The 17,740-nt window shown below is 43.3% G+C and overlaps 1 long non-coding RNA gene across 1 annotated transcript in view; it reads right to left on the bottom strand.

Annotated features, from left to right (window-relative positions):
• Positions 1-3,665: 3,665 nt before the first annotated feature.
• LOC102379162 overlaps positions 3,666-17,740 on the bottom strand; it is a 38,045-nt gene continuing 23,970 nt past the window's right edge. The window contains exons 2-3 of the long non-coding RNA XR_325355.2: positions 3,910-4,261; positions 3,666-3,721 (exon numbers count right to left, since the gene is read on the bottom strand). This is a non-coding gene — a long non-coding RNA (uncharacterized LOC102379162). The remainder of the gene's footprint in view (positions 3,722-3,909; positions 4,262-17,740) is intronic.

The raw sequence follows: 17,740 nt of genomic DNA, 5'->3' as shown, positions 1-17,740 counted from the left end.
CACAGTCCATGGCCGGCTGAAGAAATCTGAGGTGTTTTCTATTTAAACTTCTGGATACATTACAGATTAAAAAGAAAGTTGGTCCTATTTCAGTTACTGAGATAGTCCAGCTGTTTCAATATTATCTTTGTGACCCGTGTGAGTGGCACAGTCTAACCAGATCAACTGAAAACATTCAGATACACATCCTAGTTTAGAATTATGAGAGCAAAATTATATCAGCACAAGCAAAACTGATCAGACAGAATAAAAGGCAGGCTGCATCATTATAACAAAAGGGGAAGGCTGTGTCAGCATGGACAAAACAAAGTGATTTGCATATGGAAAGACATACATTTCCTTCAAAATACATCTCTGTTTCTGACTCTGAAGTCATTTTCATGCAGAAACTAGAGTTACCATGTCAACCTTCAGACAACGCTTGAATTCATTTAACTTGGGTTACTTACAAAGGCCAAACATGCTGACTACAGCAAAACCTCTGCAATTCCTGCTACAACCCGTATTTTCACCTCCTGCAAAAGTTGTAAGTGATAAATTACTGGATAATTCATCATCCCCTTGCAAGAAAAATCATTTAATAAATACATATTAAGCAGAGATGTCCTGGTGTGGAAGGAGAACAACTTTATAGGTCAAGTTTTCTTTGCATCTCCTTTTCTATCACATGCAAGTCTGGCCAGTTCTACTAGCCAGTACACGGATTTCAACTAACAGAATTGCTTGCTCTCCTGTTATCTAGTGTTTTCTCAGGAAGTTCTAGCTCCTGGAAACATGTGAATATGTGAGACTGCCAACCTTAATTTATATATGTCTTTTTTGGGGTGGAGAAAGACTTGAAAACATAACCTTTAAAAGTTAAAAAATCATAAAGCAAACATGAAGGACATATACTTTATTATTATTTAAGTCTCATGATTTTTACACTAATCTTGTGATTTTTGACTGTTCATGGTTAGCAATACCTAGCAAAGCCAGGGGCTTGCCTTTACTTCATCCTCTGATCCTTGCAGTGTCCCCCCAGGGCAATATGGAGACAGCAAGGCACAAAGACTGCATTTCTACATAGCCTATATACGGCCTGTGTAATAGTTAGGGATTGCTGCTTCTGCCTCCTTTTTTCCTCGCTGTGTTCTTTCACAATTGGGTCAGGTACAATCTAGCAAATGCAGTCACCACAGCACTTATAATTTATATGTTATTGACAGGTTCTGACATAAAAATCTTTAGAGCTGACAGCTTCTGAGTTCCAGAATTCATTAAAGAATATGTTTTAATTCATGCAGCTCCAGCAATGTTAACTCAGAGGCTTTCTGTTCTCCAGAAATACCACACCATTAGCATGAAATCACTAGGCAGATAGAAAGAAAGACTCCACTTGCCACTGTGGAGTGACCTCAGCACCAGCTATTGGACACCAGGACATTGATGGTTCTGCTGTCCCTTGGCACATTTCTGATGACCTCCCTACTGCTGTGAGTAAATTTAATAGCTAGTTTGGAATCTTTAAAAAATATAAGGGGAATGAACAAACAGAAACCCCAAAAGAAACTGGATAAAGCAAACCACAGAAGGGTTATGAAATCTTGTTTTCCGAATAGAGAGCCAGATGTGAAGTCAGTGGAGCAGCTTTGGATTTACACTGGCAGAGCTGAGGGCAGGATTTGGCCCTTAGAGTGCTCTGCATAATCCTACATTGTAGATTTAGAACAAACTGGAAATGTTTGAAGTTCAATTTCCATTTGGCTCTGGCAAAATCTGAGCTCTGAACATGTTCCCAACTGGGCAAGAATTAGTTTAAACAATAACCTTTTTTTGTTTGCACAGCACAGGTTTTCCACTTAGTTATAAATACAAATTTTAATTTTAAAACAATAGCTTAAGCACAAAGTGGTTTGCTGAACTCAATACATGTTGTGTGAAACCTAAAACTTTGGGTGCTAGAGTGGTGTTTTAAAGCTCAAATCAAAACTACATTATGCCATGACAACAAGGTTGATCTCTGTCTCACATGGTAGCAGTTGATCTTCTGATTTCCTGGGCTCTTCCTGTAACCAGAAAGAAAAGACTGCAATTTTATGGTCAGCAGTGGCATTGGTTCTCTTCTCTCTCTCTCTTGGCTCTCTCTCCTCAGTCAAATGGGGCAGGCAAACCCTGCTTTTCAAAACACATCAACTGTGGACCACACACAAAGTCGGAGGTTAACGCTATTATAACTCCTGTGTCAGGCCTTTTCTTTTCTGGAATGCCAAGCCTATTGCTTATTTCTTTATTAAATAAGATTTTCTTTTTGATTGTTATGTCGTCTCAGCCTCAGCAAAAAACCCTTCCTTAGAGGGAAAAGGTCAACCATGTATTCTCTCTCCTTGATAAAATAGCAGAATTTCAATCAAGGGAAACTGAAGAGTAGATCTTCACTCTCCGCCTTACAGGAAAGGCAAAAAAAGGAAATACATTTCTCCTTCCTCCTTTCATTTTGTAGCTGAAGAGAGAGCACACAACTCTTGAGCACCTTCAGCTCTGACAACTTTAAGCTAGGCCCAAACACATAAGATATTTCCAAACGCACATAAAAATAAGGTTTTTCTATGAAAAGCAAAGTCTTCTTACTCCAAAATGTGTTCCTGAGATGCGCAAGAGCCTTCCTACCATTGAATGAGCAGCAATCTGGGTGGTATTGCCTCAAGCACAGCAACTCTCTCTCTCTCAATAAAAAAGTAAGGAAAGAAAAAAGAAACCCTGTCCATGTGCTTGGAGCAGCTCTCACTTTGCTTGCTCTTTGCCATCACAGCATTATCTACATTTCAAAGGGTACATGCAGTGCAGAAGGTCCCCTAAAATACCTACTCGATTATCTTTACTTATGCTGAGCAGTTTCAGCTCACGGCCCTTCTAGTTTTCTTCCAGGCAGAGCTGTGAAGAGATTTACTGAGCTCAGGGGATCCAGCTCTCATTCTGACTCTTTGTACACTGATTTTCCCTCTTGGGAAGTCCTTCTTCCCCATTCTTTCTGTCTTCTTTGTCTTCCTCCAGTTACTCCCTCCTTCATTCACTTCCCCTAACCCTCTTAGTATTTCATCTTGCTCATATCTCCTCACTTTTTTGTCATCTCCATCTGAGAGTTATTTTAACATGTCTCTCCTCCTACTGCCTTTCCTCTCATCACAATTTAGGGAATTATATTATTAAAGGAATATAGATTTGGAGAGCTTTTCTATTTGTTCTAACCCTAGGAAGAGATATGTAACCCTAGCCACGGTGCTACCTGTGGCCACATTCGGATTCAGGGTCATGGGGTGTCAAACAGCCTTGGTCAACCTCCCAGCCCTTAAGGCTGGGGCCACCTCTCCGTGGAGCGCTTTCCCCACACACTGGAGTACCTACAGTCTATTTATGCAGTTTATTATTTACAATACAGTCAACATATGAATGAGGCTAACAGCAGAGCAGGATATCATTAATCTAATTGTCGAGGGCAGGTATCAATGAACTAAAACACTGTACAAATTGAATCAAAGACACCCTCAGTACCACTCCCCAGGTTAAACCTTGAGACTGCAGTGAATTTCAGCAGAAGCACATGGGGTTAACAAGACATCAGCTCTACTTCACAGTGGCAGCACAATACCTATGGCTGGTGCTGCTGCTTCAGAAAGCCCTGCTCTCTGCTAGAGCCTCATGGGGAAAAGCAGCTCTCCTCTGCTCCAGCTGGCTGTGGTATCTGCAAAGAAACACACATTGTCCACCCTCCCCAAAAACACCTCTCTCCAATTCCCAGACACAGCCCCCTTTGCTGATAACTAAAACATCCCTGGGTTTATCACCCACCCGGCCCCAGGCTGGTTCTCAGTTAACTCTCTCCAGAGCTTTCTCAGATCAACCCTGCCCTCCTAGGTAAGTCTGCCTTACCACCCCTTTTGTCCTCCACATGGGTCCCTCTGCCTCAGGGAGGGAAAAAAAGGATATCAGGTTGTCTTCTCCCCATCACTAAGGGCAGGTTCACTTCACAGGCAGGCTGCAGGGTGGTTCCTCCCCAAGCTCTGTGGTCCCAGGGCTCCTTCCCTTCTCTGAGCCTGGCTGAGTCTCCAGGGCTGAGTTCCCTCCTCTCTTCTGCCTCAGGAGCCAGTCAAAAATATGCACGTGCTCTTGCAAGCAACAACTTTCTGCAAACTTTCCTGCTCTGCCTTTGCAGGGATCCAGAGCCCTGCTGCAAATCCAGTAGCAGCTGGTATAGACACAATGACCTCATTCCAACCATGGCCTGGACAGAGATTAGAACAAACATTTCAGAAGCACATTATCTAACACTGTAGGAAATGAAAGTACACTGTTCCAGGGTGGAATGGCTCTTAGTGGTGTGCACCTGAAAGTATGGGTGCAATGAAAATAACCCTGGATGTTAGCTTCATTTTTCCCTATTTTCAGTAACTTGCTCAGAAGAACTAGTTACATGCTAGAATATCCAGAAGACGACAGGATCTAGGTAGTTTATTCCTTGGATAACTGGCTAGTCAGAGTAAAAGGTCAGAGTAAAATATTCTCTTAAGGCCCACTAGACTAGCATGATTAAGACAGGCCAGTTTCTACAGTTAACAGCACACAAGGGAGAGGCAAGGCTAGTGTTAAGTACAGTTATTTTTCATGAGCTAGCCTGAGTGACCAGGTACCCATTCTCTGCTTAGTGGACTAGGGGCAGCCTTTGAGATGAGTCCTGAGTAGGGCTTAGTCTTATACCTCTGCCACTATGCCCCTTATCTCTTTTACTGATTCTCCAAGTAGATATTGCCTGGAACCTGTTTTATTTTTTTTTCCTCAAAAAGGATGACCAAATATAAAAGTTAATGAACTAAAGCATCCCAAATTACATCAGCTTCATTACTTATTGTGGTTTATTATGTTGTGCTTCAGAGCATTTCCTATAGGCCACGGTTATCTAATATATGACCCGTGGGCCAGATCCAGTCTGTAGAGTTGTATGATCTAGCCTATGGGTCTCTGGACCAACCCCACATGCTGGCCCCAGCCCTGTGTGCTGCACGTTTTAGGTCTGGTTCAGAGCAGGACGTGTCAGAGCCAGCATGCAGAGACAGGCCAGCAGGGTGCCTCATGCAGCAGATACCCCATGCTGGCACCATGTGCTGTGTGCAACACATGCAGCCAGTCCAACCACTCATGCCAATTTGGGCCATGGGCCTTATCACAAATCCGGCAAAAAAAGGACTCAGCTGTACAGAAACCAAGTATTTGGGATACACTTTAGACAATGGGGAGATTAAACACCTCACTGATAAGGCAGAGGTCTTAATGAACTTCCAAATACCCAAAAGGTAATTGAAGTCCTTCCTTGGATTGGCTTTATCCTGCATGTCTCATCAGTAACCACTCCACTAACACACAAATCAAGCAATATAGCCTCCCAATTTGTGCAGTGGTCTCCAGCATGTGTGGGGACAGTTGGAGAAATAAAACAGATACTCTATATTGCTCCAGTGTTGCACAGTCTGGACTTCGACCACAGGTTTATTTTACAAATGGATGTTTTAGAGTGAGGCCTTGAAGTCATTCTTGCTTAGGACTTTGAAGATGGAGAACCCCCGATTCCAAACTAAAAGGAAACTTTTTCCCAGTGAGTAAAACTACTCTGGGACTAGGGAGTGCTGTGCCATGAAGTGAGCAATTGAGGACCTCTGGTACTAGCTCCTCATTACTAGTCATGCCCCTTTAACATGGTTGAAAGCAATTGAAGAAGCCAACCAGATTGACATATTGGTACCTGGTACTGTAACCTTATTTCTTTGAGGTTTGCCATTAATCAAGATCTGCATACACCAATGAAGATTTCTTTTCACAAGAAGAATGGGACCTAAATTTGGAACAGTGAATCCCAGATTCCACTTTGGGTGGGGGGAAAGGGAAAGGTATGTAACAGTGTGGTCTATCCCCTTAAAAATTGCCAGTCAGCCCTGTTAAGGATGTGCAGCTGTGGGGCCTTCTGCAAATGAAGGAGTCCCCCACAGGGAGCTTAAAACCCAGAGAGAAGAACAGAAAGGAAAACCTGTGCGGGAACAACCTGCAAGGAGAAGCAGCCAGGCGGCTTTATTGGGGGATAGCCAATGGTGAAAGTGGCTATTCTCTTAATATCTGGAAAGGACAGAGGATTTTTACTTTGTTCTGTTTTCTGATGGTTTTGCAAGAAATGAAGAATTCAAAAATAACAACAATGAATTCAGTTTCTTTACAAAACTTGGGGGTAGCCCCCTGCCACCAACTCCTACCATTTCACTACCATAAATTAAGAATGCTAGGAAATAACAGACAAATATGGGAAACTTGCCTTTTTTTACTATAAAAAAACCTGGAAAAAGCAGATCTTCTGAATTTCATTTTTTTAAACATTATGGGCCAGATGCCATTTCAGATACTAAATATCAAAGTAGATATAGATGCCTATTCCACCCTATTCAAATTAATGTGCCTACTTTTGCAACCAACCAGCACCTTACCCTTAAGACTAAATCACAAAAAGCAGCAAGCAGGAGGGCCCATCCACTCTTTGCATTAACTGTTTTACAGTGACTTGAGCAGGGTGGAATCAGATCACACCGACACCCTATGCTTAATAAGTAGTACATCTCCAAATCAGAAGAATCATTGATCATGGAAAGCCTTTATTCAAAGATAAAGACTGACAAGCTGAATTCCACATCCCCTGCCGCTGTTTTTTTTTTATAGATTTTTCTTGTTTATGATGGTAACAACGTTAGTAACATAACATAACATAACAGTAGTGAACGTCACTTTTTGAATGTCAAACTGATTTAAAATGAGCTTTGCAGCTGTATACTACAAACAAGGCTGAATTATTTGTTCCTGGTGAGTCTGGAATCTGATGTTCTTCAAGAAATAAGAGTTTTTAGTTATGATTCATGATTTCACTGCCCAAAAACTGAGGAAGCAATTTTTCTAAATTAGTCAAGTAAACAAGCATGCTACGATATTATCTATAAGCACTGATGTTTTGAGTTGCAATAACACTTTGGACACAAAATGACTAAGCACTCTATTCTATTTCTTTCATTTGATAGAGGCTCTGCCAGGGTTTCAACCTAAGTGTCCACTTGCTTTGTTTGTGCTCAAAACCTAATTTAGGAAACTGGCCATGTCATAAGACGAAGAGAAAGACAATTACTTACAACACAGTGAACACAGATGAAAAAAAATGCTTCAGACAGATGCTAGCAGAGCCTACATGATAAGAGAAGAGCAAGACACAGATGTATATCAGCAATTTAGGGCAAGGTCAGCAACTTTTTCATACTAGTGGCCAAAATAACATGGTTCAGCCCTAAGGCAGGCTGCTGCTTGCAACTTGGCTACATCCCTTGTCCTTCCAGTGCCTTCCACCAAATGTTGTCAGCTCTTGCCACATGCCTCCAGCACCCCCTCCCTGCTGCCCCTGGCCCACCAATTTCCCCCCCAGTCACTGATCATGGCCACACCTTACTGATTCTCTCTGCCACCAATCGCTGTCATGGGCTGGATCAAATCTTTGCAGGTGAGATCAAGCCTCTTCATGAATTAGATCTATCCATAGGGTGTTCATCCCTGCCTCAGGGTGAATATCATCAAGCCAAACTGATTTGAAAACACCTAGCATATGTATGTAGTCTCTAACATGTTCCTCCCTTATTCTATCCTGAGTCCTTACCATCTTGCCATTGATGCTAATTATGGTAGTCATCTGATCACAGTTAACCCCTTTCAAACAACATACAAAATAGAGAAGGGACCTTAAGTCTTCCATTTCTTAAAGATAATCTAAGATAGATTATCTTTTACTAAACCAATCCAGACAAATGCTTGTCTAATGGACAAGCAGGTGTGTGCAAAATACGGCCTGCGGGCCAGATATGACCCACCAATTGATTGGATCTGGCCTGTGGCTTACCCCACGGTGTTCTGCATAGGGCCAAGACCCACCCCCTCTGGCCTGGGGCAGCCTATGCCACACTCCCACCTGCACCCACCCATGGCCACGGCCCCAGCCAGCGCACAGTTGCCTGGTAGAGCTGCAACTGCTTAGTTCTCCACTCCAAGAGATCCTCCTTCTCCTTCTGCCTCTGCTGTGCTGCTCCAGGTGGGAGGGAAGCTTCCACTGGGTGGCTCCTGCCCCAGCGCGCTCCAGCTTCCAGCTGCCTTCTGCGCACTCTGCCCGTCTGTACAACGAGCAACCGCCTGTGGGCAGCTGAGTGCTAGAAGGCAGCTAGGAGCTGTAACCCCACATGCTGGGGCAGGAACCACCCCCTACCCAGCTGCAGCTTTCCCCACACCTAGAGTGGCATAGCTGGGGCAGGAGGAAGAGGAGGAGCTGCTGGAGGTGAGGAGAGCCAAGCAGTACCCAGGTGGCTGCAACCCTACCGGAAAAGTGTGCGCACTGGCTGGGGCAAGCAGGAGTATGGCAGGGGCTACCCAGGGTGGGAGTGGCCCCATGCAGAATGGCGTAAGGTCAGCTGCAGCAGGTGGCGGGGGGTGAACCACACCTGCACTGCAGAGCTCTGCTGCACACACCCCTCAGTCCCTCCCCTTACTCCTGGCCAGCTCCCTGGACCTAGCATGCAAGCAGGCCCCCCGCATACACCGCCCCCCCCAATCCTCCCGCACAAACCCCACACACCATCCCCACACTGCTCCCCACCCACAATATACAAAAGTAAGACTTTATTTTGAGCTATTATGCAATTGCCTCTATACATGCTACTCAAAAAAAAAAAAAAACATAAATCAGGACAAAAATGATTTTTTGAAATAAAATTAAATGTTGTTATAGTAGATGTTTGATTTTTAGTACATGATTTGTTTTTATCTATAATTTGTTAAAATGATATCTTCTAAAAGATGTTGTATGCACAGCGCTCGGCAGCTCACCGAAACTCGTTAAGTGGCCCTCCGGCCGAAATCATTGCCCACCCCTGATCTAACCTGTACTTAAAAAACTTCCAGTGACAGGTTTCTACAATCTCCTGAGGTAATCTGTTCCAGTGCTTAACCACCCACTTAGAAAGCTCTTCTGAATACTTAACATAAAATCTCCTTCGTTGCAGCTTAAGCTTCTTGTCCTATCCCTTGTGGGCACAGAGAACATTTTTTTCATGATCCTCTTTATTAACAATCCTTTGTGTATTTGAAGGCTTTTATCAAATCATCCTGCAGTCTTCCGTTTCCTAGACAAAGTAATCCCCATTCCAGCCTTTCCTCATAAGTCATGCTTTCTAGACCTCTAATAATTTTTGTTGCTTTCCTACAAATTCTTTCCCAAAACTAGCCACAGTACTCCAGGCAAATCCTCACCAATGATGGAGTGGAAAAAATCACTTGCAGTGACTCGCGTGCAGCACCCTTATTAATACATCCTGCTATGCTATTAGCTTTTATTAATCTTCTATAACTCAGAGATCCTTTTCCACAGAACTGTAGCATTGCCAGTCATTTCTCATTTTGTATTTGTACATCTGATTTTCCTTCCCAATTGCGGTGCTTTGAACTTGTCCTTTCATTCAGTTATTTTCCCTAATTTGTCAAGGTCATTTCGAGTACAACCATGTCCTCATAAAGTATCAGCTATCCCACCCAGCTTGTGCCACTTGGAAATGTATTAAGTGTGCACTCAGTTAAGTCATTAATAAAGATATCGAACAGTACAGGGCCCAGAACAGACTCCTGGGGAACTGTACTTGATACCGTCTCAGTTTGACATAGGGCTGTTGATGAGTGTTCTTCAAGTATGATGGTCCAGCCACCTTAGATTAGCTTCATCTAGACCATATTTCTTTGCCTTCCTTATAAAAATGTCAAAGACTTGCAAATGTTAAGACACATAACATCTATTAATGCCCCCTCTAGGCACAAGGCCTGCTGGCTTCACATAAATGAAATAAGGTTGGTTAGGTATGATTTTCTCCTGACAAATACATGCTGGCTTTTACATGTCACCTTGTCAGCCTTTAGGTGTTTATAAATTGATTGATTAAAAATATGCCCCCATATTTCCATATTCTAGTGTTAGCCTGACTGATCTATAATTCTTTGTGTCCTCTTTTTCCCATTTTTTAAAGATGGGCACTATCCTTAAACAGTAGCCAATGGCTCTGCAGTTACTTCAGCCAGTCCCTGTAGTATTTTAATCAGGACCTGATGATTTAAAAACCTCTGTCTTATCTAAGCAAACTCTAATCTTTTTCTATCTCTACTGTCAGCAAAATGTGTGTCCCCATCCTTTATACTAATTGAATTATTTTGTGAAAACTGGAGCAAGACAGGCATTATACACTTCAGCCTTACATTATTAGCTTCCCCTCCCCATTCAGGAAGGCTCCTACATTTTTCTTCGGCGGCCTCTTATTTCTAACTTATTTATAGAATTATTTTTATGTACCTTAAAAGCTAAATCTCAAATTGTGATCTAGTCTTTCATATTTTGCCCCTACGTGCTTGTACTATATTGGTATCCTTAGTAATAGGTTTAAAGTTTGACTTTTTGTAATATTCCCTTTAAATTTTCAAGTAACTGAAGAACTTTTGGTTTAGCCAAGGATTTCTCTTTCTGTTCTTCCTACTTCCTTTTCATTGGGGTAACATCCATCATACCCTTAACATTGTTCATGCATAGGCATTACTAGGGGGGGTGGGAAAATCACAACTCTCCAGATAGAAATCACAGCCATATGTGTTCACACAGTTTCTTCTCAAACAAAAATGGCAGTTCCAAGAGAAAAATAACCCACATTTAACCCAATAGAAATTGCTCCCAGGAGATTTTTTCCCTGTAGACTTGCCCACTGCTTTTCTCTTCCTGGGGAGCAGGAGTTAAGTTGAAGGGAAATGCTCCCTGCACCTTCCCAAAACCAGGGCCACTTTGGTCTGGGGAGGGCATAGAGAACAGCTGCTCCTGCCCCTCTCATAGATTGGGAGGAGAGGGAAGGAGCATCCTCTCACTGTTCCCAACCCATTGCCCAGACTGGAGTCCCCAGTCTGAGGGGCGGTGATGGGGCTTGCCAGACTGTTCCTCCACTTGGCTCCCAGGCACTGGGAGCTGAGTGGTGGAGCACTTGCTCCTTGCTCCCTACTCACTCCTCAGACCAGAGTACTTGGTCTGAGTAGTGGGCAGTGGAATTTGCTCTGCAGCTCCATTCCCCCCAGCCCCCAAATGGGACGACTGGGAACAGCTGCTGCTCCCCACACATTTCACAGACCAGGATCACCCAGTCTTAGGAAGCCATAAGAAGCATGGGGAGGGGCCAGGTGTTGGACAAATACCTGTACTGCTCCCTCTCCCAGAAATATTTCTAGCAGTGGAAAATTTCTCCCACTAGAAATGAATGCCTGTTTGCGGCCATTGTCTTTTTAAAGGAGCAAACAGATATGTTCTGGACTTTTTTCCCCTTAGACTTCTCCTCCCATGAAATGCTTGTCACCAATTTTCTACATTTAAGTCCACTTTTATGATGTTTCCCCAAAGTTTTTATTCTGTTATTCTCCTTCCTTCCTTCGCTGTCACCAATGTCACCTTCCACCCTTCACGTTCTCAGCTAGTTCCTCTCTATTGGTGAAAACCAAATCTAGGAAAACCATCTTTCTAGTTCTTTTCTTCACTTTCGTTATAAAAAAACAAAACAAACAAACAAACAAACAAACAAAAAAAAACTTATTTCAAACACATTTTCCAAGATCTTGTTGGACAACCTGATGTTAAAGTGTGTCTAGGTAGTTGGAGTCCCTCATTACAACCAACATGGATGAATTTGATAGTTGTTCAAGAAAAGACTCTCAGTCAGGGGCCCCAACAGGCAGCCCAGCCTGGGTAAATTACCTATTTGGTCATATCTATCTGAGGGATCTAACTGGTAGCCCTACCCCAGGTAATAAAGCAGGTGGCCACTGCCTGGCCCTCCTGATTGGCTTCTAGGAAGAGCAGCCTGCCCATTTAGTTCCACCTGTGGCTGCAGGCCAGGCAACAGCTCTTCTGGTTGGCCCTAATAAGCCTCTCAAATCTTACACTCCTGGTTCTCTGATTCTTGACCCTGCTTAGCTCTTGTTCCTGAGCTCTAGCGAGTTGGTTATTTCCCTTGGATGTGGTAGCTTAGTCTCCGACTCTGGGTTCACTGTGACTCTGGCTCTGATCCCTGGTATACTCTGGTTCCAGCTCTGAGTCTTGGCATACTATGACTTGGCTTGTGATTCTGGTTCCTATTATACCCTGACTTTACCTCTGTCTCCCAGCTCATTCTGACTTTGGCATTATCCTCTGACTTCTGAACCTTAACTTGGCTTGCAGTTTGGACTCTGCCCCTGGATTTCCCTTTCCCTTTGGTATCCTGGTCTCTAATTCCTGACCCCCTCATGAAGCCTGTGATTTGCCATGCCTTAGTGGCCTAACTATTCTGCTAGACTGCTCACAACCTGGTCCTTAATCACCCCATCACTCATTATTCTCACTTCTTGTCTTTATCAAGAGACTTTCAACAGTCTACCCACCTAGACTTCAGAGCAAGTGAATGGAGGTTGGGGTGGTATGGGCACTAAGGCACATGGTTAACAGCCCAAAGCTTGCAAGTTCAAGGCCATAGCAGAAGCACTCATGGTACATCCCTGTCAGAGTCTAACTAATTTGCAAATGCTGCTAAATACTTTGTCACCAGGAAGGAAGAACAAATAAATAAAGAAACAACAACATTTAACTTAAAAATAATGCCTCTGGTTGTGGACATACAGAACTGGCATAGTTTGAGTTCCCAATTATTAGTACAAGAACAAGGTGTGTTGTTACTCTACTTGTAGACTCACCCCAGACTGAGTGAGAAAATAGCAAGTTATGAAGAGAAGTTCATAAGACAACTTGTACTGCTATCTAATTTGTTCAGAAGGAGAGTTTACTTTTTGGGAGATGTTCTTTAGAATCTTCTTGCCTTCAGAAGATACCCAACGGATTTTGCCTGGTGAGCCTTTACCTGTCCATGTTAGTCAGGCTACATGCATGTGTGATCCTCTCTCTCTGAAGACTCATTTTACTGATGCTTTGCAAAACAGCTGTTGCATTGTAGTCTAGTCTAAAGGAACACTTAATTCACAGTGTGCACATGTGAGCAAACTGAATGCATGCAAACACATGTGTTCCTACTGGCCTGAAGTTCTTGGAACCTATAAGCTGAAAAGCAATGTGCTGGCTCCAAAAGTTGATGAGTCCAGCTTTTTTCTGAACTTCTCACTCAGTAGAAAATTTTTCCAAAGAAGTGAACCAAATAGAACCTTTCCAGGAAAATAAAATGCTGTTTAAAATCCAGTAGTTACATATGAAGACTGTGATTACAGGAAAACAGATTATGTGTTAAGACATATTAGCAAACATACTTTATTAACTAAAACATTTAAAAATATTTACATAGCATTTAGCATAGATAATGATACTGAAGTTTAAAAATATAAATATGCCCCAAGATTTAAAAAGTGTTAGCTGTCCATAGGAAAAAATAAGCAGGCCCTGACTACATGAGGTTCTAAATCCTATTTAAAAATCTTGTTACATGCTTTATCTGATACATTTTAAAAACAGTCCTTATTTACTCAGTCTAGATAAATTGTTCAAAACCTATGTTGTTTTACCAATACTCAACTCCTTTGCTGTGAATTACTAAAGTTCTGATACTATACATTACTCAAAATGGAGATTCCCTTGTCCATTCATAATCACAAAGGTACAAATAATAAAAATGGAATGCAATGGAAGTATTATCTTTGAAAAAAATCTAAATTTTTCAATCTTCTGTTTCCTGTCATCCCTTTTATTTAGTTAGGGTTTGCTGTTGTCTTGACACAGGATCCTTACTGGACACTAAGTGGATAAATTCTCATACAGTGAGAAGATGTTAAACCCCAAGGATTTGGAGAAGATATGCAAATCTGAATCTGATAAGGCTGGCTTTTGTGATAACAAAATACTGAATTTACTGGGAGGCAAATCTTAACATATAGAGAAACTGGACTCTGTAACTAAGATATCCTGCCATAATTTTTTTCAATGCAGAGATACAATCAGTATATCAACCACATCTGGAAGGTGCTTCCACTAGTTCTGGAGGAGACATTGGAAAGTGAATGTAAACTGGGTTGTGCTAAAATAAACTTTGAAAATGTAAATTGAGAGCATTTACAAAAATCTGTTATCACATTTTTTCATCCAGAAGCTAGATGAAAATATTTCTTGCAGGGTAAAGCCAAATGAATCTTTAAGTATTAATGGACTTATGCTAGGGATGACTTTGACCCAGTGTTCTCAATATTATAAGAATAACTATATAGTATGCCATGACAACGACATTTCATTTATGTATTTTGATGTTTGGCTGATATTTCATTTTGGATGAGGTTATAATGGGGAGGAGATGTACTCAGACTGGCATGGGGAGAAGTAGTACTCAGACCACCAGTCTTATGAGCTCATCCAACAGAGAAAGCATTATGAAGGATCTCCAGGTCTAGACCCCTATTCCAAGCGACGGGAAACGGGGAGGGGGAATGACAGTTTGGGCACTATGTACAACAGGATGCAAAATCCTGCCTGTGCTTCAAATCAGTTGAGCAAAAGACCAGAAAACACTACAAAAGGGAAAAGGGGAATAGTGAGGTCTCCCAGTATTGGTCTGGCTTGCCGTTTTATCAGGCAGAGACTATTCACCTTGTTTGCTGAGTCTACTGAAGACAAATTATGAAGCATAAGATGGGTATATTTATCCAAAGATATGTGGAGGGCTCAGCTTCATGGATTCATAGATTGTAAGGCTGGAAGGGACCTCAGAAGATCATTGGGTCCAGCCCCCTGCACCAAGCAGGAGAGACAACTGGGGTCAAGCGACCCCAGCAAGGTGACCATCCAGTCTCCTTTTGAAGATTGCCATTGTAGGTGATTGCACCACCTCTGGAGGGAGTTTATTCCACAGTCTGGACACCCTGACTGTAAATACGTTTTTCCTAATGTTGAGTCTGAAATGGTCTTCCAGGAGTTTATGGCCATTATTCCTGGTTTTCTCCAAGGGTGCCCTGGTGAACAGCTGTTCACCGAGCCCTTGATATACTCCCCTAATGTAGTGGTAAGCTGCTACCAAGTCACCTCTCAGCCTTCTCTTTTTCAGGATGAAGAGTCCCAGGTCCCAAGACCTTTCCTCGTATGGCTTGCCGTGCAAGTCTCTGATCATACACTGTTTGCTGTACTCTCTCAAGCTTGTCCATTACCTTGTTAAAGTGCAGTGCCCAGAACTGGATGCTGTACTCCAGCTGTGGTCTCACCAATGCCAAGTAGAGCGGAAGAATCACTTCCTTGGTTTTGCTGGAGATGCATCAATTGACGTATGGCAGTGTATTATTTGCCCTGCTTACAGCGTTGCACTGCCGGCTCATATTCATACTGTGGTCTATTATAACCCCCAGGTCCCTTTCATTCGTGGTGCTCATTAGTGTGGCACCACCAAGCCTGTAGGTGTGCAGGGGGTTGTTCATCCCAAGGTGGAGCACTTTACATTTCTCAATGTTGAAATTCATCTGGTTCCAATCTGCCCAATTTGCTAGTCTGTCTAAGTCTGCCTGTATCTGTAGCCTATCTTCAAGCGTAACCACGCTCCTCCATAACTTGGTGTCATCCACAAACTTGGCCAGTGAGCTCTTCACCCCCACATCCAAATCATTGACAAAGATGTTGAAAAGTACTGAGCCAAGCACTGACCCCTGAGAGACACCGCTGGCCACTTCTTGCCAGGATGACATAGATCTGTTCATTAGGACTCTCTGGGTCATATCCTGCAGCCAGTTTCCTACCCACCTGGCTGTCTCAGAGTCAAGCCCACAATCCTCCAATTTTATCGCGGGGACATCATGGGATACCAGATCAAAGGCTTTTTGGAAGTCAAGGTATACAATGTCCATCTCCTCTCTCTCTTGTCCAGGTGGTGAGTTACCTGGTTATAAAAGGAGATGAGGTTGGTAAGGCAAGACCTACCCGCAATTAATTCATGCTGGCTGTCATTCAGGATCCTACCTTCTGCAAGCTTATCGCAGATAGACTTCTTGATGATTTTTTCCAGGATTCTCCCTAGGATGGAAGTTAGACTAATTCACCTATAGTTACCCGGGTCCTCCCTGCAGCCCTTCTTGTGGATTGGAAACTGTCATTTCTCCCACTCTTTTCCCTTCCCTAGGAATAGGGGTTTAGGCATGGAGATCCTTCATTAGACTCTCTCTGTGGGATGAGTGCACAAGACTAGTCCAAGCCCGAGTAATTCTCCTCCATTAAGTTCCTTTCTCACTACCTGATGGCAAGATGGGTAAGGATATAGCCCACAGAGTTGCAAGTTCTACAGAATAATTTTTGTTGAACTTTTTGATCAGGTTTATAGGAGGCTGTTGCAGCAAAGATCGCACTGCCAGCTCAGGGGAGAGAATAAGAAGAAACCCCGAGGAGAACAATAAGTGCTGGGGTGGGTGCCAGAAAACCTAATGGACACAGGAGAACTGGGCATGTGGAAGAATGGAATGCCCCGATATATTAGTTCCTGCTGGTTCTGGTTGGTTGGGTGCGGGATGGGGAATACTCAAGAACTGTGCCCCACAGCAAGAGAGAGCGAGAGCGAGAGATGAGGAAATGAATGGATGCGGAGGGAACTCCGCAAGAAAATCCTTTAAACTGAAGAGGAGTGTGTAACAACACCCTGGGAGGGATAAAGGGATGAGGGCACGATGCTCTCCCCTTTTGAGACTCAGAGGAGTCTCCATATTTACCTGAGAGAAAGAAGCTGAGATGACCACTGGGATCTGCAAAACAGCTAATCATCCCCAAGGGAGGAAAGTGGATCTGGCAAACTTCAAGAAAGGGAGGAAAGTGGATCTGGCAAACCACAGGCCCTTACAGGCTCAGCAGTGCTACGCTGGCTAGCACTACAGAAGAAAAGGGACTTGGGGGTCATGATTGACCACAAGATGAACATGAGCCTTCAATGCGATGCTGCAGCTAGTAAAGCGAGCAGAATGTTGGCTTGCATCCATAGATGCTTCTTGAGCAAATCCCAGGATGTCATTCTCCCATTGTACTCGGCCTTGGCGAGGCTGCAGCTGGAGTACTTCATCCAGTTTCGGACTCCACAATTTAAAAAGGATATGGAGAAGCTTGAGAGAATCCAGAGAAGAGCCATGCACATGATCAGAGGTCAGGAAAACAGTTCTTATGATGAGAGCCTGAGAGCCATAGGACTCTTCAGCTTGGAAAAGCGCAGGCTCAGGGGCAATCTGAAAGTTTATAAGGGGTGTTCACCAGGATCTGGGGGAATGTTTGTTCACTAGAGCACCCCAAGGGATGACAAGGTTGAACAGTTATAAACTCCTGCAAGACAGTTTCAGGCTGGACGCAAGGAAGAACTTCTTTACTGTCCAAGCCCCCAAGGTCTGGAATAGCCTGCCATCGAATGTGGTTCAAGCACCTACTTTGAATGCCTTCAAGAGAAATTAGGATGTTCATTGTGCTGGGATCCTATGACCCCAGCTGACTTCCTGCCCCTGGGGCAGGGGGCTGAACTCGATGATCTTCCAAGGGCCCTTCTAGCCCTAATGTGTATGAAATTATGAAATCTATGAAATCCCAACACTGAGCCTGTAATCAGAAGAAGACATCAAACTGTGAGTGAGGGTCCTGCTGGGAAGAGCG

This window comes from Alligator sinensis, unplaced genomic scaffold, assembly GCF_000455745.1.
Source record: "Alligator sinensis unplaced genomic scaffold, ASM45574v1 scaffold1600_1, whole genome shotgun sequence".
NCBI lineage: Eukaryota > Metazoa > Chordata > Crocodylia > Alligatoridae > Alligator > Alligator sinensis.
This window is presented reverse-complemented; position numbering and strand designations above follow the sequence as displayed.